Consider the following 23733-nt stretch of genomic DNA (forward strand, 5'->3'; position numbering starts at 1 on the left):
AGATCGGTTCAAAATCAAATCAAATCACCCCTAATAGGGGAAATTCAATTTGAATTCAAATTTGAATTAGAATTGATTCAACAACAACTTAGGAACATTTTGGTACCCTTTAAAAACCATTCTGGAGCCTTGATTGGTTAAAGAAAACGGCACCAAAATAGGTTTAATCCATTTGAATGGAATCAAATTTTAATCAAAGCAGCCTGTTTTGGGCCAATTCAATTTCAACTCAAATCAAATTGGCCAGTTTCAATTTGAATTTGAACAGAATCTTAACATTGGACTAGTGCACTGCAGATTCCTACTGCCAGGATCAACTAAGATTCAGTCTAGGAGTCCCCCTGGTCTATGCACTGGTGACCCTTGTGATGAACTACAGACAAGGGAGGGGGAAGCAGTAAGTATTGCCCGTCCAGGTTCCAGCATGGCTCCATCCCTTTCTGGCAACCTATTGGTTCTGCCTGACCTGCCTTAGTGAAAATGCTTTCAGCTTAGCAGAACCACATTTGCGAGTAGACAAATGAAGCACTTGTCAGGATCTCAAATTTATAGGGGCTTCGAAATCTCTGAAGAAAAGAAATTGTCCCTGTGCAAAAGTTCCCTTAGTAGTAAAATGTTTATAAATAATAGCACAATGCAGGATAATCCTTTGCTGGTGGTGTGTCATGCACCATTGTAAAAACAAACCCCTCCTTTTTTTTGTTAACATTTTATTGAAATATTTTTGTTTTTATTAACATCTGCAGTTCCCCTTTCCCTACCTCCCCCTTGCCCACTTACCTCCCCCCATGACATTCCCCTACAAGTAGCAGTTTGTCTCAGGAGATTACAGACTACACTGCTGTTCAGAATATTATTAGAAATACATGATTAAGTGTTATTTCTGAAACAGGCTATTGGATTTAGCTGCTGTGGCTCATATGATCCCTGCCCTGAAGGTTTCTTGCACAATAGGCTGGGTGTGGAGGGCTGGTGGGGAGCAATTTTCACCTCTCTTCCCTCGATCCCAAAGCTCTTTCCATTTGCAGGAATGTGTTCCTGAGGGCTGTATGACTCTCAGGGACATACTTATGCATGTGGAAAGGGCTTTTGAAGGAAGGAGAGAAAGTTGAAAGTAACTACCCCTTCCCCCTCACACCCAGTCCACTGTTCAATAAACCTTCTGCACAAGACTAACGAATGATCCTTGAAGTCCAAGGATCCCTTATTCCATCACTGTGGATCATTGAGTAGGGGAAGTAAATTGCATTATTTCTATTTCTGTTGCAGGGGCACATGCACAAGGGAAGGTTGTGCATCTTTTGCTCAGATTTGGTTATGATTTCTGATCATGCCTTTGTGCTACCAGTTTGAGGGGTGGTCATAGGCAACCAAGTATACTAGGAGGCATAGGTTAACAACAGTTCAGAGCTGAAGTAATTCCCCAGTCCTTTTTTGCTGGTTTTCCCTCCTCTTTTTTCAGTTCCCTCCTCCTGATCTCAAGTCCGTTGATGCTTAAGGTAAAAAAGCATGGATTCCTTTTAGGGATTACTGATCACCGTGCAATATTGGGACATGGTGTTCTAGGACTGATATTATCAGCCCTTGGCATTCTGACTGTGTGCAAGGAACCATTGTTAATGTAATAATGTACTTGTCACTTGCAAAAATATTCTCTCAGTCCCTATTTTGAACAATATTGCTGCATGGCACAATTAGGCCAGGATAATTTTTTAGTCAATGCATTTTAAAATATGTTCTCCTGGAACATCTTGAGGAGGAATGATGACAGCAATATATTCTCTGGATCAAAGACTGATTTCCCTTGGATGTCAATGTTTCCCTAGAGTGATGTAGTGAAGCATTTTCTTCTGTCACATGAGGATGTTTTTGCACCATTCCAAAGGCAAGAATTTTAAATACTCCAGATTTCAAAAATAAGTTATGATTACAAAAGCTAAGTGAGCTAAATTATTAAACAGTTATTGAAAATAAGCATTCTCTGTGCACAGTCACTTTTGATACATGGGTTCTTGCTGATAAATTTATTCTCAGGTGTGAGGTTATTATTATTATTTAAATAGGTGAATTAAAGTAATATCCCCAGGTTCCTAAACATTACAAATATAAGAATTTATGTTTTAGTTGTAGCCTAATTGTTTCATGATACCTCCCCATCTCACTATATGGTCTTTAGACCCTTCCCATTTCCTGTGAGGGCAGTGCCAGCTCATAGACATTCACCACAAACAGCAAGTTGCAAGGAGCCATTCTGCCCACCTCACCACACGGTCGGCTGGGCTGGAGCTAGTACTGATGCCATCCTGTCTCCTTGCTGGACCAACCCCTGCATCCTTTTCTTATTCAGATCCTGTCATCTTCCACTTCATTGCTGGATGAGGAGAGGCACTGCTGCTTGCTGTCTGCACACCATGAGGCAGTGGTTAGTGTGCATCCAAGCACTGGCAGCTTCACACACTGGCCTCTCTTCTCTGTCACTAAACTCATGCCAACTCTCAGTGTCCACCTCTCCCCTGGGTGTTCCCCCCTCCCTCTACCATCTCTCCTCTTCAATCACCACACTTGGCTGCTTTGTCTCTGGACAAGTTTGGAGGGAAGAGACAGCAGGAGAGAGCACGAGAGTGCTGACCCTAACAGAAGGCAGGCCAGCACACACATCTGCTGGTGCTTGGGTGCGTGCTAACCATTGCCTTGTGACATGCAAGAAGTAAGCAGCAAACAGAGGTGGTGCATCTGGCAGCAAGGGGGAAATCTGAGCCAGTGGGGTGGGGTAGAGCAGTGAAGGATGCAGGGGTTGGGCTAGTGATAGGGATGTGCATGAGCTGTCCATGCACTTCCTTGCAGGGCAGGGAGGGGTACTTTTAAGATACAGGTAAGGAACTCCTTACCTGATCCCCCCCCCGCCCTGCCCTGCCTCTTTCCCCCCACCAGCACTCCCTTTAAAAACAGCCATGAAGGGCTGCACTGGTAGGGGGAAAGCAACAGGGTAGGTGCAAGCAGGTAAGGAGCTCCTTACATGGATCTTAAATGTACCCCTACCCACCTATCAAGCCAGCTCATATGATGGTGTTTGAGCTGGGCTGGTTCTTGAAAAAGGAAGTGCCGAACAGGCTTGAGATCATCCCTAGCTAGTGAGGGTGAGGAAGGCCTAGAGGCAGTGACAGTGGCAGCATAGAGGAAGTGGTAGCAGTTACAGCAAGCAAGTGGGGTGATGCCTAGGGCAGAGCATGGGGTAAGATTCTTGCACTTGCCACCCTGGGGTATACTTGCAGCCCGAGGTTTTCCTCTTACATGGCCTCGGCAGTTCTACCTCTGTTTGGGGGCATTACAGATGCAGCAACTAGGGACAGGAAATTTGTTAGCATCAAGATGCACCCAGTCAAATGGCTTATGGTATGTCTTGGTACATGGGTTTTACTCATGTTCAAGGCGTATCTGGTTTTCATAATTGGATTGGAGAAGAAATTTTGGCAGTCTCTCTGATGTGGGTTCATTGCTTTCCCCTGAAATGTGTAGCTTGGCTTACCGATCCATATTTTTTTGCTGCATGTGCACATTTTTTCTCCAGGGTTCCTGCTTATTCAGATGATGCCACCCTATGATAAGAAATTGCATAGGTTAATCTGTGGGGTGCAGATGGAGGTGGTGCTTGGCTGGCTGTGCACCTCATCCCATTTTTAAAAATTTACTGGAGTGTTTAGTTACTTTCAGTCCTATGATTATACCGTCGGTTGTTTAGATTTCCTTCGAGTTTCCCTGATTTTGCTTTTATAGGGTGAGCCTGCATGTTTGGCTAGGAACTGGGGAAGATATTTCAGTGGCTCCAAGGAGGCTTAGCACCAGCAGAGTGAGCTCCATGTTTTTGTATATCTAGTGTAATATGTGAAGAAGAAACTTGTGCATGTCCTCTGCTGGTGAGATGTGTGAGCCCGACCTGCATCAGTGCACGAGATGTACAACCTTCCCTGGTGCATGTGCCCCTGCAACAGAAATAGTAGTAGTGCAATTTACTTCCCCTGCTTCTGCATAATGTGTGAAGTGCTGTTCCATTGATTTAGCTTGGAGCAGAAATGCAGTCACTAATGATGTTTGGGGAAGGAGCAACAGCCTGGCCTATAAATCAGTTTCAAATACTTAGATTGGCTTCAGTTGGACTAAATTGTCTTGCATTCATGCACTCTGTCTTAATTGGTGTAGGAATTAGGTTGCCTAATATTATTCTAGGTTTTGGGGGGCTTTGTCATTGATCTGGGTATCTGTTCTGTAGTCTGATCTTGAGTATGTAGCATGCAAACCCTGCCACCTTTACTCACGTTGGTTTGCCTTGCTGAACAGCTGACAAGATATTAAGCATGCTGCAGGCATAGCGTATAGATTCTGTTTCCCAGTATCAATGCACCGTAGGTTATTTTCTGCAGCCTCCAGTAAAGTGAAGCATAGCAAAACTAATAATTACAATAAGTTTCTGCATCTTGGAGCATCAGACAAGGGCTATTGAGGTTGCCCTTGGGGGGAGGAGAAATCCATAAGGAGACAATTATGAAAGGTTTTTATGAGTGAGTTGAAATGAACCACGTAGTTGAAAAGCAATTTAGATTCCCAGCAAGCTGAATCCTTCTCCTGTTTTGATCATAAGTGATCAATCAAGCAAAGCTGTGCTTGTTCATTTCTGAAGATAGCTACAAATCCCATGTTGTTGTTTTTCAGCCATGTTTTTTTAAAAAAACACAATACCTGAATCATTCATACTAGAGAGAGTTAGTCAAAAGGTTAATTGCTTCTATGTGATACTGAATATGGTGGAATCTCCAGGTTTTCTTTTGTGATCATCTCTCAGCAAACATGGGCATTTTGCTAACCTTGTAGATTAGCAAAATACAATATATTTCCCAGCTGTCAAAACACAACCAGAAGGCCTTTGTGAGTCACTGTTCTCTGAAAGGCTCTAGAAGGCCCCTCAGGTTTTTGGGAATTACTTTTGAGCTTAGAGGAAGACTCGACTTAAATGGCCATGCCAGATAAATGGGGCTATGCATGGTGGCACTGTACAAATGAAAATGGACTGAAATTTTAAAAAGTATGGATACAGCAAGCACTTTTGCTAAGCATCTCATTTGCTTTACAAGCAAGCCTTGGAGACTTTGGGTAGAACTCAGTTACCTGATTGCAAAATGGCAGATCTGTAAAGATTTTCAGTTGAAAAGGAAACAAGAAGAGAGGAAAACTATATAAAGAAGCATTCTTAATATAGTCTTAGATGGAAAAGTCTTAGATGGAAAACTTGCCCAAATGAAGAAACAAAAAGAAACAGACTCTAGCAATAGCAATAAGGCTAACAAAAAGGGATGTCTTAGATGGAAAACTTGCCCAAATGAAGAAACAAAAAGAAACAGACTCTAGCAATAGCAATAAGGCTAACAAAAAGGGATTTTAAAAGAATCTGAGGTGTGTATGACTGAAAACATCAACATGAGCAATAATAATGTCTAGAGAAGTGGGTGACCAGCCAGGGAGGTGGTTGGATCAAGACAATGGTCCAATGACAAAAAAATGGAAGGGATTCTTAAGGACGATATGGAGATTGCAGAGAAACTGAATGAATTATTTGCATCTGTCTTCACTACAGAAGATATAGGATGGATACCCATGCCTGAACTGATCTTCTCCAGGAAGGAGTCTGAAGAACCGAGTCAAAGATGAAGACATAATATTGTAGGATGTATCAACAAATTAAAAATTATAGATCATGACATCTTGATAGCATCTAATGAGAGTTCTTAAAGAACTCAGCTCTGAAATTGCTGCTCTTCTAACAAAAATATTTAACTTATTCCTAAAATCAGCCTCTGTGCTAGAACTTTGGAAGATAGCCAATATAACGCTGATTTTTTTAAAAAGGGATCCAGGGAGATCCAGGAAACTATAAGCCAGTTAGCTTAACATCTGTCCCAGATAAATTGGTGGAAAACATAATTAAATATGAAATTATGAAGCATATAGAACAGGCCTTGCTGAAGGTGAGTCAGCACGGCTTCTTCAAAGGTAGGTCCTGCAAAGGGAAGTTCTTTGAGAGTGTCTACAAGTATGTGGATAGAGGTGATAAAGTCAACACTATACTTGAACTTTCAAAAAGCTTTTGACAAAGTCCCTCATCTTCAATAAATGTAGGAGTCATGAGATAAGAGGATAGGCCCTTTATGATTGGTAACTGCTTAAAGAACAGGAAGCAGAGAGTGGGAATACACTGACAATTCTCAGAACTGGAAAAGTTCATAATTGAATCTGTATTGGAACCAGTGCTTTTTAACTTGGTCACAAAAGATCTGGAGTTAGGGGTAGGCATTGAGGTGGCCATGTTTGCAGATTATACCAAATGATTCAGGGTGGTGAAAGCAAAATGGATTGTGAAGAGCTCTGAAAGAATCTCTCCAAATTGGGCAACAAAAAGGCAAATTCAGATCAGTTTAAGTAACAGTAAAGTAATGCTAATTGGGGGCAAAGAATCTCAACTTTACACATATACAGATGGGGTCTGAGCTGCTGGTAACCAACCTGTTAAGATATATTGGGGTGATGGTGAACAGCAAAATCAATCTGCGGTTGTGAAAGGCCAGATTCTTCTTGATACTATACTGGAGAAGTGTGAGGAGGGTCCTCCTGGGGAGGGGTGGCCGTCTGTTCTGGGAGTGTTAATTTCTCCACCTTCTCAGAATCACCACTTTCACTCTGCCTTGGAGCCAACTGGCTGACAAGCAAGGAGTTTGCAGTGCTGCACACAGAAGCAAATAGATTTTCTATCTCAGAGTCTATTTGTGTTATAACTTCCATTTGGCTAGATCCAGAGTTGTTTAGAGTAAGGTTAAAGTCAGCAGCTTGGTCTTTATCATTCTTGGTAGACAGAGCTTGGCTTCATTTCTCAGGCAATACAGGCTTGGGTGTTCTCTCGCATGTCCTAGAGGCACATTTAGAAAACAAAGATTGATTCTCAGGATTCTCCCAATTTTCTGGGTTATAAAAAACTAGTTTGAGCCCGAAACGTGCATGCAACAGGCACATGCACACCTGGTATTTCCAGCCGATGAGTGCAACGGGGCAGCAGGGAGGAACGTTTCCACCCCAAGGGGCTTTAAAACAATGGAACACCGGCGGGGGAAATGCGGCGGGAGGGGTGAGTGCATCCTACCCCGCCCTTAAGGAAATACCCCTGCTGCCACCAAAATGTGGTGGAGCCGTTTCAGGCTCAAGCCTATAAAAAACCCTCTGAGGGAAAATTTCCAGACTATTTAAGTAATCACACATACGAATCAGGGTTGCAGAAATTAACAGCTGTTCAAATGAAAGTAAAAGTCTAATTTCAGAAGGTCGTTTCCTTGGCTTTTTGACAAAAAACTGTAAATCAATCAAATTAGGTCTAAATTGTAAGATCTGACTGAGAAAGCGTTTGATACAAACTTTGTTATCCCAGCATAGAGCAAAATCAAACCACCAACTCAGTTGGCAGTAGTTGTGGAAAAGGCAAATTCCATGCTAGAAATAATGATGAAAAGGATTGAAAATAAAACTATTAATCTTATCATGCCCTTATTCAAATTTGAGCTGCTGTCACATGTGGGATATTGGCTGACATGCCAGCATTGTCAATTAGCTGGTGCCAGGCAACCCCAATGGTACAGAATGCTGTTGTGGTTGCTTGGCATTTGTGGAGCAGTGCTGGCTGATGGGCACTGTCAGCATTGCACTGCTCATCAGGTTAGCTACTGTATACAGTGCTGGCCATCACATCTTGCAAAGGACATTGTAGAGCCAGAAAAGGTACAAAAGAGAGAAACGAAAATGATCAGTATTCTAGAATACCTTCCTTACAAGGAAAGGCTACGACATTAGCCTTTTTAGTTTAGAAAAATGGTGACCAAGGGAATAAATGAGGGTTACAAGATTATGTGTGGTATGGAGAAAGTAACTAGAGAGAAGTTTTTCTCCCTCTCCTCCAACACACAAACCTGGGGCATAGAATAAAGCTGATTGGCAGGAGATTTAGGGCAGACAAAAGAACACTTCTTCTTACTTCGTATAATTTAACTATAGAATTTACTGCCACCGGATGCGGTGATGGCCACTAGCTTGGATAGCTTTAAGAACGGATTAGACAAGTTTATGGAAGGCAAATTTATCAATGGCAACTAGTTGTGGTGCCTATATGCTACCCCAAGGTTCAGAGTCCCAACAGGAGAGGGATATGATTTCATCTCCTGCTTGTGGGTTTCCCAGATACTTTTGGAGGGCCACTGTAGGAAGCAGGATGTTGGACACAATAAGCTTTTGGTCTGATCCAGCAGGGCTCCTCTTACGTAGGATTTAGAATTTGTCTTCTATGCAACGTGAATCTCTATAAGATTAATAAACAGTGAATCTGCTGGTAATAGTTAAACTACTTGGCACAAGTGACATTTTCATGTGATACAGAATTTAGAGGCAAAATTAGGAGATACCAGGCAACAGGGCAAAAGTACAACATGAGGAATGGTCCGATGTTAAGTCAGAGAAGTCATTATTTATCTATCTATCTATCTATCTATCTATCTATCTATCTATCTATCTATCTATCTATCTATCAAATAAAATAAAATAAAATAATACATTGAAGGCTGAAGATTGTCACAGTCTAGCATCAGTATTCCAGGGGCACTACAACTGAATTTAGAGCAGGTCCTAATCAGGACTGAGATGTGTAGGGAAAGAGGCAGTGAGACAGCAACTTTTCCTGTTCAACTCCAGCACTGTGTCCCTGCAGTAGCTATTGTTGGTGTATAGTATGTTATGTTTCTTTTCATATTGTGAGCCCTTTGGGAAGAGGGAACCATCTCCCCCCCCCTTCATGTAAGCAGCTTTGAGGACTTTTTAAAAATTGTTGTAAAGCCATAATTATAATATTGTATTCTATACCATAGTTGAATCTGGAGTGAGGGAAAGAGAGAATTGTCAAGCAAATTGCCCTCTATCCTCCTTGGAATTTATGCATCTTTAAGTGAAAAGTATACAACAATTGCCGTTAGGAAGCTGATATGTGAACACTGAAAGGTAGAATTCTGAAATGTTGCTGTACTTCAAGGCATTGTTCCCTCTAACATGGATTCCCAGATGTTGTTGACTACAACTCCCATAATCCTGAAGCAAAGGCTATTGCAGCTGGAGATGCTAGGAGTTGTCGACAACAACATCTGGGAATCCATGTTAGAGGAACACTGCTCCCCAAGGTTTTAATCCTCTTTGCTGAAGCACCTGGAGGTTTTACACTTGGGGCTTATCCCCCGAATCTCATTCGGGAAAGTGCGCGTGCATTCACACACCAGCCAAACTTACCCCAAACTCCCGTCAAGATCCTTGGACCTACTCCACACACACATCGGGCTTTGTGATGTGAATTCTAACTTATCTCAACGTATGTCCAGGTTTTTAAAATGCTGTTTTAAAGCTACTTTTCTTGAAAATGCCAGAGCAAACAGGGAGAGGCGCTGTCTGCTTCCCTCAGTGCTGCCAGTGTACTTCACAGTGGCTTCAATCCACATTTAACCCAAAGCCTGAAGCCAAGTGCGAATAACTCCCTGGACAGCAATGTGTAATATATTATTTATTTATTTATTTACACAGTCAGACAGGTGTTATTGACTGGTTTGTTTTATCCAGACATCGAGTCCTTACCAAGGACCTGGGATGGCTGAATTTTATGTTCAATGTTGTTGCTGTTGTTATAGATATTATTATTATTATTATCTTGTTTACACAGTCAGACAGGTGTTATTGACTGGTTTGTTTTATCCAGACATCGAGTCCTTCCCAAGGACCTGGGATGCCAGAATTTTATTGTCAATGCTGTTGCTGTTGTTATAGATATCGTCGCAGAATATAGGCTGTTCCCAGTAAAGCTGCTTTTTGTAATTGGCTGATGGTGATTTCTGTGGCCCCTATGGTGTTGAGGTGCTCTTCAAGGTCTTTTGGAACTGCACCCAGGGCGCTAATGACCACTGGGATTATTTTGGTCTTTTTCTGCCACAGCCTTTCAATTTCAATTTGTAGATCTTTGTATTTTGTGATTTTTTCTATTTCTTCTTCTTCTTCTTCTTCTTCTTCTTCAATTTCAATTTGTAGATCTTTGTATTTTGTGATTTTTTCCTATTTCTTCTTCTTCTTCTTCAATTTCAATTTGTAGATCTTTGTATTTTGTGATTTTTTCTATTTCTTCTTCTTCTTCTTCTTCAATTTCAATTTGTAGATCTTTGTATTTTGTGATTTTTTCTATTTCTTCTTCTTCTTCTTCTTCTTCTTCTTCTTCTTCTTATTATTATTATTATTATTATCATCATCATCATCATCTTTATAATTAATTCTCTTAGCCAGCCAGCGTGGAGATGTGGCAAGGCAATGCGTGCCGGCGAGGGAGGCGCCTGATTGGCTGAGCTCTGTTTGGCCAGCGGAGGCACCTGATTGGCTGAGCTCTGTTTGGCCAGCGGAGGCGCCTGATTGGCTGAGCTCTGTTTGGTTGGTGGAGGTGCCTGGCTGTTGTGAGGAGGGGCCGTCTTGGCTGCAGCCTGGGCTGGGAGGTGGGAAGCAGTGGGAAGGACTGGCCCTGGCCTGGAGCCAGAGGGGGTAAGTGGGACATGCATGCCCAGTGAGGACTGAGGAGGAGAGGGAGAAGAAAGTGCCGGCAGTGGCCACTGGCCGGCTGGCGGGTGGAGGAGGGAGGAGAGAAAGGCAGCAGCGGGAGGGAAGAGAGAAAGGTGGCGGCGGGCGGCGGGCAGGGGGAGAGAAAGGCAGCAGGCAGGGGGAGAGAAAGGCGGCAGCAGGTGGGGGGAGAGAAAGGTGGCAGCGGGCAGCGGGCGGGGGAGAGAGGCGGCAGTGGGAAGCGGGCGGGGGAGAGAAAGGCAGTGGCAGGCAGCAGGCGGGGAGGGAAAGGCTGCGGTGGGCAGGGGGAGAGAAAGGCGGCAGCGTGTGGGGGAGAGAAAGGCGGCAGCGTGTGGGGGAGAGAAAGGCGGTGGCAGGCAGCGGGCGGTGGGAAAGAAAGGCGGCAGCGGGCAGCAGGCGGGGGAGAGAAAGGTGGCAGCGGGCAGCAGGCGGATGGGAGGGAGTAAAAATGGCGGCGGTGGGGCCCTTCTTGGCCGCCTGCTGCGGCTCTGTGTGTGTGGAGGAATGGGAGGGGAGGAGGGCTGGAGAGCATGGGCCGGAGGGAAGGGAAAGAGAGGAGAGACCAGGGCAGGAGGGAGGGGGAAACAGCTGGCCTCCAAGCACCGCACAGATGCTCTGTGCAGGGTTGGCTAGTTATTTATTATTTAATATATTTTTATACCACCCCAAACCAAAATATCTCTGTTAGAGAATGGTAAAATCCTTCAGAGCCCAGTTGCAGCTACTCTTAGTGCACTGGTCAATACTATGTGAGAGGGACTGTTGGTCCAACATTGCATAAGGCAACTTTATGTGTTCATATATTTCTTCCTCCTCTGAATATTTCAACTTGTGGAAATACTGTGCACTGAATTGTTAGTAGTAGACCTGATGAGGAAGACATATCGAGCATTAATCATCCTGAGATCTTGAAAGGCTTCCTCATCAAATGAACAAAGCCATCCCACAGTGATAGTTTTAATTATGGGATAAAGGTCCTGAATCTGAAAGGCACCTGGCAACACAACAGTTGATTTTCCTCTACTCTCTCCCATGCGATGCCTGCCTTTCATATGCTGATAAAACCAGACTCATTTCAGAGAGTTTGGGTTGTTTACAAGTTCTTCATGCTGATTTTTATGAAGCTGAGAGAAGAATAGCTCCATGATATCTGTCATTATTGATTTCATTCAAATGAAATCAAAAGATAACATAGGAAAAAGGCACTTCAGAGGAGAACAGGTCCCTTCCTATGAATAAAATGTGAATGTCAGGAATCGATTATGTTCACAAAACAAGAACACAAGCAGGGGATTTTTCTAAAATATGTAAATGTTTAAACAAGGCTTGCTGAAGATTCCTGACTCAGAGAGCTTGGAAAAAGAATTAACTAAATAGTGAAGCCTCACTGAATATGGTATTTGAGATTTAGCACTCCCTTTTCTACCTGCATGTGCTGATCCTTTTAGAAAGATCAAGGCCTCATTCTCATTGAGTTACTAAGCCCAGGTCCAGAGACTACCACTTTAGAATGTAGGTGATTTACATCACACCAACTATAGACACAACCTTGCAATGTCCTTAAATTTTTGGTGAAAACCATTGTGTTCCTTAACTTTAAGGAACGTCTTCTTCGTCATGAACCCCACCGCCCACTAAGATAATCTGGAGAGGTCCATCTGCATTTGCCACCCACTGGTCTGGTGGCCACTCAGGGTCGGGCCTTCTCCATTGCTGCCCCGAGGCTTTGGAATGCTCTCCCTAGTGAAATAAGAGCCTCCCCATCTCTGATAGCTTTTAAAAAGTATTTAAAGACACATCTGTTCACCCAGGCTTTTAATTAATATTTTTTAATGGTTTTAATGCTGTTTTAAAATATTGTTTTAAAATTTTTAAATTGTTGTAATCTATTAAACTTTTTGTTTTTGTTTTAACTAATGTTTTACTTTCAGTTTTTATTTTGTTGTGAACCGCCCAGAGATGTAAGTTTGGGGTGGTATAAAAATATGTCAAATAAATAAATAAATAAAAACTTGTGATATCAAAGCTCCCATTTGAAGCCATGTTATTTAAATAAGGGCAATGTTTGCAAGACGGATCTGTGTGGCGACACACAAATAGACCCCGACTGGGAGGCTGCAAGGAGAAACTTTGTGATTACAATCACAATAATCTGAATCTATACAAACTCCCACCCACCAAAGAATCAAGAGTGATGGCCAGCTGACAGTGAGCTAGCTAAAATATCAGTGAATGCAAGCAGCTTTCCGGGCTTGGGGGTCTCTCCAGGATGCCCCACGCACTCACACAGGGCATCCTGGAACTTCCGGGGCCCGCACGGCCCCTCAACCCCATTGTAAGAGATGGGGAGGCTCTTATTTCAGCAAGGAGCACATTCCAGAGCCTCAAGACAGCAACAGAAATCTTAGAGCTGGTGTACTCCAGAGTTTAAGAGACTGAGATATGATTTGGGAAACCACACTTCAGATCCTGCCTCGACCACCAACTCATTGAATGGCCTTAGGCATTCTACTCTCTCTTAGCCTCCTCCTCCTCCCATTGCTCCATTTGCGATATAGAGATGATGGTACCGGCCTACCTTGTAGAATTGTTGTAAAGATCACAAGATAAAGAACACACTAAAGCAGAGTTTCTTAACCTTGGGCCCCCAGATGTTCTTGGACTACAGCTCCCAGAATCCCCAGGCATGGCCTTTGTGGCTGGGGATTCTAGGAGTTGAAGTCCAACAACATCTGGGGGCCCAAGGTTAAGAAACCCTGCACTAAAGTATTGCAATAATACAATCACAACAATCTGAATCTTTACAAACATCTACCCACCAAAGAACCAAGAGTGATGGCCAGCTGACAGTGAACTAGCTAAAATATCAGTGAATGCAACTTGTTTCTTATGAAGAATTAAATGAAAGAAATAAGTGACGCTCAGCATGTTTAAAAAGACAATAAAACACCAACTGAGTGTACATCCAACATTTTCATTGCTGGTTTGATTGATAGGGATGGTGTAGAAAAATAAAGGCATTTCAAAATCAAATCTCAATAGTTCTCACTTTGTTTTTCTGTGAGTGGGAAGGAAACACAGCTTTATCTGACTGCCAAAGAATGCTCTGAGAAACAAATTTCCTGATCCCCCCCCCCCCGAAAAGAGAAGTTAGCAATAGCACATTTTGAAGTGGAAGCTAGTTTTTATATCATATTATCTCTGGATAATTGTAAGGATATATCATTGTAGGGGGCGGGAAACCATTGTCTATTAACCTGTTGAAGTTGAGAGAGCTGTATCTGTTTGGTCAGCTAGATTTTTGCTTTCATTAATAATTAGAGAGAATTTTCACTTTGGATAAACTTCTCCACATACCTGATCCAAGCTGAGTTATGGAGATGGTGAGAGAGGACACTTCTGCTTCTGCTTGGCTGTCTTATTTCTGTACTTGAAGTGAGCAATAGCTGGGTATTCTATTCCATCTGGTTCTATCAGTTTTGGTTTGCAGTTACTGAGTCATCAGAGAGTAATAGAACAAGAGGAAACACTAAAGCTCTTCTCAAGATCGGCAAGAAGAGCTTCCAGCAGGTTTGTGGAGAGAGCAGGTTAACTTAGCCCTCCCTGCAGATGATCGGCTAGCTGTCTCTGGGCGGCCGATTGGCTGCCCACACGATTACCGGCTCCATCATGGAGCCGGTTGGGGCGGCAGGGATCGGGGGCTGCCTGGCCCCTGCCATACAGCTCTGCCCACATTCAAAGTACTGGCCTACACAGGATGACCACCCTCCCAGTGTGTGTGTGCGTGCGCACGCGAAAGAGAGAGAGAGAGAGTATTTGACCCTAACATTGTGCTGGAATACTGACTTTTAAAAATGTTCATTGGCAGATAGACAGCCCCACCACTGTTGATGGGTGCTATTAATTTTTTAAACATTGTGAGGGTGGGGCAGGAGGTTTAGTTAACACCAGAGCATGGTATATACTTGCTTTTGAACTTGAAAGTACTGCTGCCTCCACATACAGCAACACTTAGAAGTGCTGTTTGCCTGTCATCTCCCAGATACCATTTCCTTCCTGGAATGCACTAGAAAGGATACAATGCTGTGACATCATGATGCTACTTTGTGATATCATAACCTTTTCTTTTGCATTACAGGAAGGATATTGGCAGCTGGAGTTGAGTGGTCAGGAGTTGAGTGGTCAGCCTACAAACAGCACTTCTTCTAAGTATGGCTCATGGAGGCAATGCTTTTTTCAAGACTAAAAGCAAGAATAAACTGCACCGGGGCATGAGGTAAGCCACCCACCTCACCCCTAGGATTTTGATAAACTTCTGTGGGGCTCCCATGAGAGTGTCAAAAGCCTGCCATTTTCACCACCCACAGAAATATTTGCAGGAGTTCAATTCAGTCATATATCGATCCTTTTGCCTTCTATTTCTGTTTAATCAGTGCTCCAGTAGACCCAGAGGACAAAACTGTTTGGAAGAGAAGATGCATATTCCTCCCTTGGGAGTATTATCAATCTTTCCCTGGAGATGGGGATTTTCCCAGGAGAGCTGAAGGAGGCATTGGTTAGGCCACTTTTGAAGAAGCCATTGTTGGATGCCTCAGAGCCAGCTAACTACTGCCCGGTATTGAATTTGCCTTTTTTTAGGTAAAGTGATAGAGTGAGCGGTAGCAGTACAACTTCCGGCGTTTTTGGAGGATGCAGCGGTTCTCGATCCCTGTCAGTCTGGGTTTCGGCCTGGGCGTGGGGTTGAAACTGTCCTTGTCGCCCTGGCTGACGATCTCTATGATCAGCTTGATAAGGGAGGGTTGGCGCTGCTGCTGTTGTTAGATCTCACAGCAGTGCTCAACACTGTGGTCCATGATATTCTGATCTACTGCGTAGCTCAGGGATTCTCAAACTTGGGTCCTCAGGTGTTATTGGACTTCAACTCCCATAATCCCCAGCCTCAGTGGCCTTTGGTTGGGGATTATGGGAGTTGAAGTCCAATAACACCTGAGGACCCAAGTTTGAGAATCACTGGCGTAGCTGATGCTGGGATTAGAGGCATGGCCTTGGTGTGGCTGCGTTGCTTCCTACAAGGCTGGGTTATAGAGTAGCTATGGGTGATGAGAGGTCTTCACATCATGTATTAACATGTGGCATCCCTCAGGGGGCTGTTTTCTCGCCCTTGCTGTTCAATATTTAATTTCAGGTCATATGGTTAGTTCTGTTAATTTGCATCTTCAAATAAATTTAAAAGTCTGTAGTAGTTTGAAAGCTCTCCTGTTTAGCGATGCATTTCAATTGGATCTGCACTCCCTGTATCCTAATTTGCATTATGACTCCTTGTCAAGAACAACAAGACAAATCTGCTTAGGCGTTGATATGAACCCTATCTGCAAATAAGGGGACCCTTCAGTGAAGGTCATAGAGCCTTCAACAGACATTGATTTACAGAGACAGTTGATTAATCAAAAAATGAAAAATAACATGCCATTGTTTTGAAAGAGACGAAGGCATGAATAACCTCTAGATAAAGGAAATTGGTAGAGATAGGTTAAATGGTTAATGATGAGCTAATATGAACAGGAATTCCTCTTCCAAGTTTCCAGCTGAGGAGCTAACATTACTTAGTTGCATGCTCTTTGGGAATTAGTTAGGCAGATGAGAATGAAATACCTTCAAAGCTTCCAGTGTTCCTGTCCTTCAGAAAGTATTGCTTCATATTTAGATATGCTGTGTGCCTTTTTGACACCAAATGGCCTGGTGGCCACTTTTTGAAAATGGCCACCAGGAGATTGTTTTCCAACCAGACTCTACCTCACATAAGCCAGACTCTGCCCAACAGAACTGGTTGTCCAGATGTTATCAGTAGTAGTCTTGTGACTCCATTCTTTGACCACATCAAGGGGGGAAACATGCATTAACTAGGATGCATGACATATAGTACAGAGATATTAACTTCAAATCACACTGTCCTAATTTTGTACCCAATGAGAGTATTTCAACTGCTCTCCTAGGAGTGTGGAACGTGCCCTCCAAGCCATTTTCCCTTTTGTGATATGTGTGACTTTCTCCTATCCTCTGAGTCACTACAGTTTGACCCTCAAGCCTGAAGTTTCTGAAGGCTATCTCAGCCCAAGGATTCCCCAGCTGACCGCATCCTACTATAGCCATGTAAGGCTTCATTGAGGGAACTCTTATCCTCCACAGAATGCATGGTGTAGTTTTAAACAAACAAACAAATAAGAAAAGCCTTTGAACTCTGTTATTGGTATAATGTAATTGCAGAAATGTGTGTGTTGATCCTTAAAACATTTGGCATCTCATAAATCTAAACAAAAGTTGGAATAGCAGTCCACATATCTAAGCAGCAGCAAACTCCTACCATGGCAGGCACACACGGTAACTTCATGTAGGCCAAACTTTCACTGATGAAGTTAGTGGTAGGCAAATTCTCGTCTCCTCAGATCAGAATTGGCTTGGTATTTATGAACTTTCTAGGGGGTCATCAGGGAAAAAGTGGCTTGTAAATATCATACACGCACATCGATGCACTGTATCATATTATTGCCGGTAACTGTGACTTCCAGCAGCAGTCCATGTCTTGGAAATTCAGCCCCCACTCCTGCTAAGACAAAAACACCCAAGAACAAGAGAGGGGTTAAGATCTGGATGATGGACAACTGCCACATGAAATGCTTGCAAGGAACAATCTAGAAATTAACTCAGAGGAAAAACGCTTTCAAGACTGGTTGGGTTATCTGACCAAGTAGTTCACAGCAGACACCAAGAGTTTCATTGAGACTATGGGTTTAGTACTGAAGATGCTCTGCTCATGTGCTGCACACAGCAGCTGGCTTTTTATTCATGTAGCTTCACGGTGATCAATAAGAGAGTCAACAAGAGTTCCACTGCGAGAAAGGGACTGTTATTCAAGACCTACTGCAAATGCGCTTACCAAGTGGCCTGGTTAGTCTGACCAGTGACTGCACATATGTAGAATCTTATCTTGCATTCTGAACAGAAGAACATTTGGGGAAAATAACACTTAGTTTATTAATACAGATGAGCATTATCAGCTGCATTCCAAACTAGAACTTTGGCAAAAGCTCTAGTTTTAATAAAGCTGGTTTGCAACCCAGGTAAACTAGCATCGATTCCTACAGGTTTCCAAATGAAAAACAAGCAGGGAAATTCTGTTAGTTCCTTTTATTGTATCTAAACGGCACTGACCTCAAACTCCCCATAAATTAAGCCACTGAAGAGCAATACATAACCAACCAGATATTCTACCAACTCCTCCAAAGGGCTCAATGGGATCCCATCATTTACTGTAAAAAGCATCAGAGAACTAATTGCACAGCTAAAAAAGGAATCAGCAGGTTGCAAGAAGTCATTACTCACCCCAGCAATGCACCTTGTAAATTATTAGCACATTTAAGCAAAGCTTCTTGTGCTGGTACTGTGATGGTGACCTGCTGCCAGACTCTGATCTTTTGTAACAAATCACCGGCAGACAAATGTGCTTTCAGTTTAAGAGCCACCAGGAGCTTGTTCAACACAGAGAGATTAAAAATAAATCCAAAAGCAGATAGTTGAGAGAAGACTGGATGCTCTCAAGGGCAGTGAGTATTGGACTCTTTCAGCCAGGAAACACAAACTGCAGTGAGCAATCGACGAGGTGTCATCAAATGTTATGAAAGGTCACTGCCTTATATTGTGATCAGGCCTGTTGGCCAGTAATGCCTTCCTCGGCTTCTATTGGCATTTCTGAAGATGTGTTGCTGTTTTTAACCATTTCCCCAAAACCCCTTAGGATCCTCTGGGGATTTGCAGAAAAGGTCTTTTTAAAATGTTAATCGTTCACATGCCCATTTCTTTTGTGGGTTGGGTGGTAGGTAGTGCCCATCATGCCCTACCACCCAACCCACTTTGGTGTCCTTAGGAGATACCCATGGGGAACAATGGGGTGTTTCGAGTTTCCCCATGGTTCCCTATGGTTGAAGCACTCAAAACATTTTGAGGTTTGTTCTGTCGAAACAACTGGTTTGACCACTGTTTCAATGAAACATTTCAGCCATCTGTGTTTTGTTTCAAGCTCAAAACAAAATGCAACATTCGTTTCATGCACATCCCTAGTGGACTGTGTTATCTGCATTGATGGAGACATAGCTCAGTGGCAGAGCACATGCTTTGCATGCAGAAGGCCCCAGGTTCAATCCCTTGTATCTAAGAAAGATCTCTTTCTGAAACCCTGAAAAGCTATTGCCAGTCAGTATAGACAATACTGAGCTGGATAGACCAATAGTCTTGCAAGGTATATGACATAATTTTCTTTGCAGCTGGAACATCTGCAGACTCTTGCATCTGTTTTAAGGGAGGAATAAAAGGTGCAAAATAGATTATACTGCAGTATCTGAAGAAAATCTCTTGCCTGATGAGTACTAATTTGTCTGGGGAGGGGGGACACCTTGAAGTGTGGTGCTAACAGGAGCACATTGAAAAAATGGGACTACGACTAAACGTAAAAAAGACTAAACTAATGACAACGGGGACAACAACCAGCCTCAGAACTGATAATGAAGACATTTAAATGGTGGATAGCTTCTGCCTTTTAGGATTGACCATCAACAGTAAAGAATCCAGCAGTGAAGGAATATGCCACAGACTAGCACTTGGTAGGGTTGCAATGAAGGCCTTGGAAAGGATGTTTAGATGTTGTCATATGTCTATACCTACAAAGATTAGAATCGTTTAGACAATGGTTTTCCACATGACACTCTATGGATGCGAAAGCTGGACTTTGAAGAAGCAAGATAGAAAAAGCATTGACACTTTTGAATGTTGGTGCTGGAGAAGACATTTGAGGATACCATGGACAGCCAGGAAAAACAACCAATGGATCACAGAACAGATCAGAATTTTCACTTGAGGCACAAATGACCAGGCTCCAACTATCATACTCTGGACACATTATGCGAAGACCCAGCTCCCTTGAGAAGTCCATAATGCTGGGGAAAGTTGAAAGAAAGAGAAGAAAAGGACCGCCAACAGCAAGGTGGATGGACACGATTACAACAATGAATGCACCACTGAGAGAGCTTAAAGACCAAGTTGAAGACAGATCATCCTGGAGAGAATCTATCTATGTGGTTGCTAAGAGTTGACAGCTACTTGATGGCACTTAATCAATCAATCAATCAACAGAGATGAAAATAAGGTCAGCAGCAAACAAGGTCATGTGCTCCCATCAAAAAGAATGTTTCATCAGCATTTCCACATCAGCAAAGATTTAAAAATAGAACTAGTATAGTTATCCAAAGACATTTGATGCTAGAGTTTTAAGAGAACTGTTGTTATTGTTAACTAATGTAATAAAGGCTATCATGTTGCACAGAAGGGGCAGCTTAGCCTATCCTTTTGATGGATGGACTTGATGAATGAGTTTTTCCAGTACATCAAGATGCCATTCCCTCTTGTACTATAAAGCAATATAGTAAGGTATGGACCCCCGTTAATTGGGTAAAGAGGCACCTTTGAAAGTGTTACCAGAAGTCCACCGCTTTTGCAGGTTCCTAACACATATGTAAAAAAGGTCCTCTTATCCCAAAGACTCCCAACATAGCTTTGAGGTATTTTTACAAATATAATTCATTTTCAAAGGAGGCAGAAATATGGACTTCTTTGAAACAAAGATGGACACAGAAATAATAATATTGAGAGGGAACCCCATTGTCAATTAGATAATGGGGCTCTTCTCATGATTGGTGAGAAGAGCTCCTTCGAGGTCTGCAGGGAGAGCAGGTTTCGCTCAGCCTCTCCGCAGATAATCACTTACCCTTCCGTCCTGCGGCTTGCCCACAGCTCACCCGGCAGCTCTAGGGATTGGGTGCAAGGAAGTGCTGCTGTGTGGCCCCTCACCTACTGGAGCCCTAATAATGCACCACACAAGTGCACAGTGCATTACTGAGATCCCCCCCATGTGTCCGCCACAGCTGCAAGCAGCTGTGGTAGACACATGATCAAAGAAATGAGGTCAAGGGAGCACTTGCTCTCTTAACCTCGTTTAAGCAGGAGGCTTCACAGGTGGGTTTGCTGCTGTGTAGCCCCCAGGATCGGGTGCGATCTCAATGGTTCACACGAGTGTGCAAAACTGGGCTGGGCTCCCTTAGCCCTGTTTTGCCTGCTCGTGTGAATAGCCTCAGTGACCCATTCACTACAATGGATTCCTATGGGCTTTGCAAATGTAGGTAACTTTTTATAATGAACTAACACCACTGTACAGAATGCAAAAGTTGCATTGTCCTTGCCTCTAAAGCTTGCAATCACATCAACAAGACCACCACCACCACCCCCCAAAAAAGGAGAAAGCAAGCATATGACTTTCAAATGTAGCTAGGCTCCTAACTTCTTGATCAATGGCATTTTTGCTAGGCTCTCCTGCCTCTCTTTTCTTCTGCTTTGGATAAAATAGTTTTCTTCCACTTTGCTATATGATTGGGCCTTTCATTGTATTTACCGGGGAAGTGGGGAGTCAGTCATTCTACTAGATGTACAGGGTTGAAGCTTACTTCATCAGCAGACATGAAGAGCACAAAAGAGGGGATTAGTTGATGAGCCTGATCAGTAGCTGAATGGCTTCTGCCTCATGCTTTGAGAGGCACAGAAGATACACAGGTAGTTAAATTTCATGTGCACTCTCTCACAAACTGAATGGAAATAAGAACAAGGTTGAAATGTGAGCAGGCCATTAGCCAGGAGGCTTGTGAATAGAGGGTTAAGGGTGCAGGAAAGCATTGCAGAAGCCTGCACATAATGACAGGTAACTTGACACATTTAAAGTTATGTAACTGTATTTCTTCATAGTGAGCAAGTGGGCAGAATACTGCCTGCCTACTTTTTTAATATCTCCACAAGTAAGAGGGTTTTATAATTGCTTCCCTCCTAAACACAAAATAATAACAGCACAGTGGGGAAGTAACTTGCCTAGGGAGCAAGAGGCTGCTGGTTCGAATCCCTGCTGGTATGTTTCCCAGACTTTTAAAAAATTGTCAGAGATGGGGAGGATCATATCTCAGTATGGAGCGCATTCCAGTCTTGGGGCAGCAACTGAGAAGGCCTGTCCCTGTGTGGCCACCAGCCGAGCTGGTGGCAGTTGGAGATGGACCTCTCCAGATGACCTCAATAGGCGGTGGGGCTCATAACAAAGAAGACATTCTCTTAAATACCCAGGGCCCAAGCCATTTAGGGCTTTATAAGTTATAACTGGCATGTTGTATTTTGCCCAGAAACCTATTGGCAGCCAGTGTAGCTCTATCAGCAAAGGAGTGATATGGTCTCTCCAAGATGACCCATAGGACAACCTGGCTGCCGCATTCTGTACCAATTGAAGTTTCTGGACTATGTACAAAGGCAGCCCCACATAGAGCACATTACAGAAGTCAAGTCTGGAGGTTACCAACATATTTTCCATTGTTTTGAGGTCATTCATCTCAAGAAACGGACACAGCTGGCATATTCAGAACAATTCAGTTTTTTCATTCTCCTTTTCCTCCCTTTTCTTTCTGATTCCCAGAATCTCTACAGGATCCCCACTGCTGGGATAAACCTCCAAACAACAAAATGCAAAAGATTACTAGATAGAATACAACACATCTCTCCCCTTTATAACAACCAGAACTGAACTGATTTAAAATGTAATGACCAGGACTTGAAGTCTTTTAGGTGGTCTGCTGTCATGCACACTTCTCCTAAGTCTTGGCTTCTCTGCCACAGGAGCTATTTGTGATTCCCCCTCCCCATACTGAGGATTATCCATCACTTTCACCAGCCTCATCCCTGAGGCCAAAAATGGAGGCAAGATCAAATTCCTGTTCAGTTCCCCTCTTCAGACCAGGTTCCATTTCTTCTTGTTTTATAGTATACATTCTTGAAAGTACGTTTCAATTTCATGCTTTCAATTTCTTTCCCTTATCCAATATGACAGAATCTCCTTAGATTTCAATTATTTATTTTGGTCCAGAGTATTGGGAACATCCCTTTGTCCCCAGAACCCAGCCCAAGAAGACACGTAGACTTATTATGGGTAAAAAGGGCTACAACTTTATTAACAGAAACAACACACATGGCAGACTGGAACGCCAGGTGATTAATCACCCTTAGAGAACAGTGCGGGCCACTAGGCCCGGGTTAGGACTCTGACATCCTACCCAGTGCCTTACTGGGCGACACACCCTGGCTCGGGAAACAGGCAGGTACGCCCCGCCTAATTCCTTCAAAGCCAACCCCCCCTTTAGGAGAGGGGATCTGGATACTTCGAGGTCTTCACCCACCCTGGACAGCACAGCCCAAAGGTTGGTGAAGTCCTGAAGCAGGTTTCATGGCAATCCATTCTCCCCGTGCCGCACAGGCCACAAAGGAGCAATTGACCAATCAACCTTTAAATATCCAAGGGTGCTCACCGATGTTCTATCCCTCAACTTACCCCCAGACCCGCACTGTTACTGCCATTGTGGCCGGCCTAACTCTAACTAAACACCTGGGTACAGAACGGAGTAGGCAAAAAAACCCCTCAACCGTGGCCAATGTGTTGGGAGCAAAAAATTCCTACTCAGCCCCCTCGGGCGACCAGTCACTAGACCCGCTCTGCACCAGGGAAGGGAGGGAGGGGAATGCCCAGGCCGAACTGAGGAGCCTGGGGTGTGGATTGGCCGATCTCGGCCAAAACCACGCCCCCAAAACTAAAGGGGCCGATCGGCCCGCTTCTTGGGCCTCGTGCAGGGCAGGGCTTGGGACAAACTCCCTCCCCTCTGCACGAGGCCAGGGGGAGGGGGATTCTCACTTTATAAGGCAGCCATACTCAAACAAAGCCCCCCAATTGAAATATTTGCCATTTCACACCCCGTTTCTGATCTAAATACAATTTATATTTTTGTTGCTTCTCCCTTACTTGATCACAAATCTCTACATCCTCAGGGTGAGAGGGAATGGAAAGTCCTATTACTTGTTGCCATTCGCTAAGTTTGGTGGTAGCTTTGCATCCTCTCAGTAGTTCAAAAGGTGATTTTCCTGTAGTGG

At 43.5% G+C, this 23733-nt stretch overlaps 1 long non-coding RNA gene across 8 annotated transcripts in view; it reads left to right on the forward strand.

The window, feature by feature from the left end:
* LOC128348802 (uncharacterized) overlaps positions 1–23733 on the forward strand; it is a 144728-nt gene that overhangs the window by 13808 nt on the left and 107187 nt on the right. For 7 of the 8 annotated variants that reach the window (XR_008318336.1, XR_008318341.1, XR_008318337.1 and 4 more), the window contains exon 3: positions 14819–14956. This is a non-coding gene — a long non-coding RNA (uncharacterized LOC128348802). Of the gene's footprint in view, positions 1–14818; positions 14957–15113; positions 15242–23733 lie in introns of those variants that run through there. The other variant, XR_008318343.1, reaches the window with a different exon arrangement.

This window comes from Hemicordylus capensis, chromosome 3, assembly GCF_027244095.1.
Source record: "Hemicordylus capensis ecotype Gifberg chromosome 3, rHemCap1.1.pri, whole genome shotgun sequence".
NCBI classification, from domain to species: Eukaryota; Metazoa; Chordata; class Lepidosauria; order Squamata; family Cordylidae; genus Hemicordylus; species Hemicordylus capensis.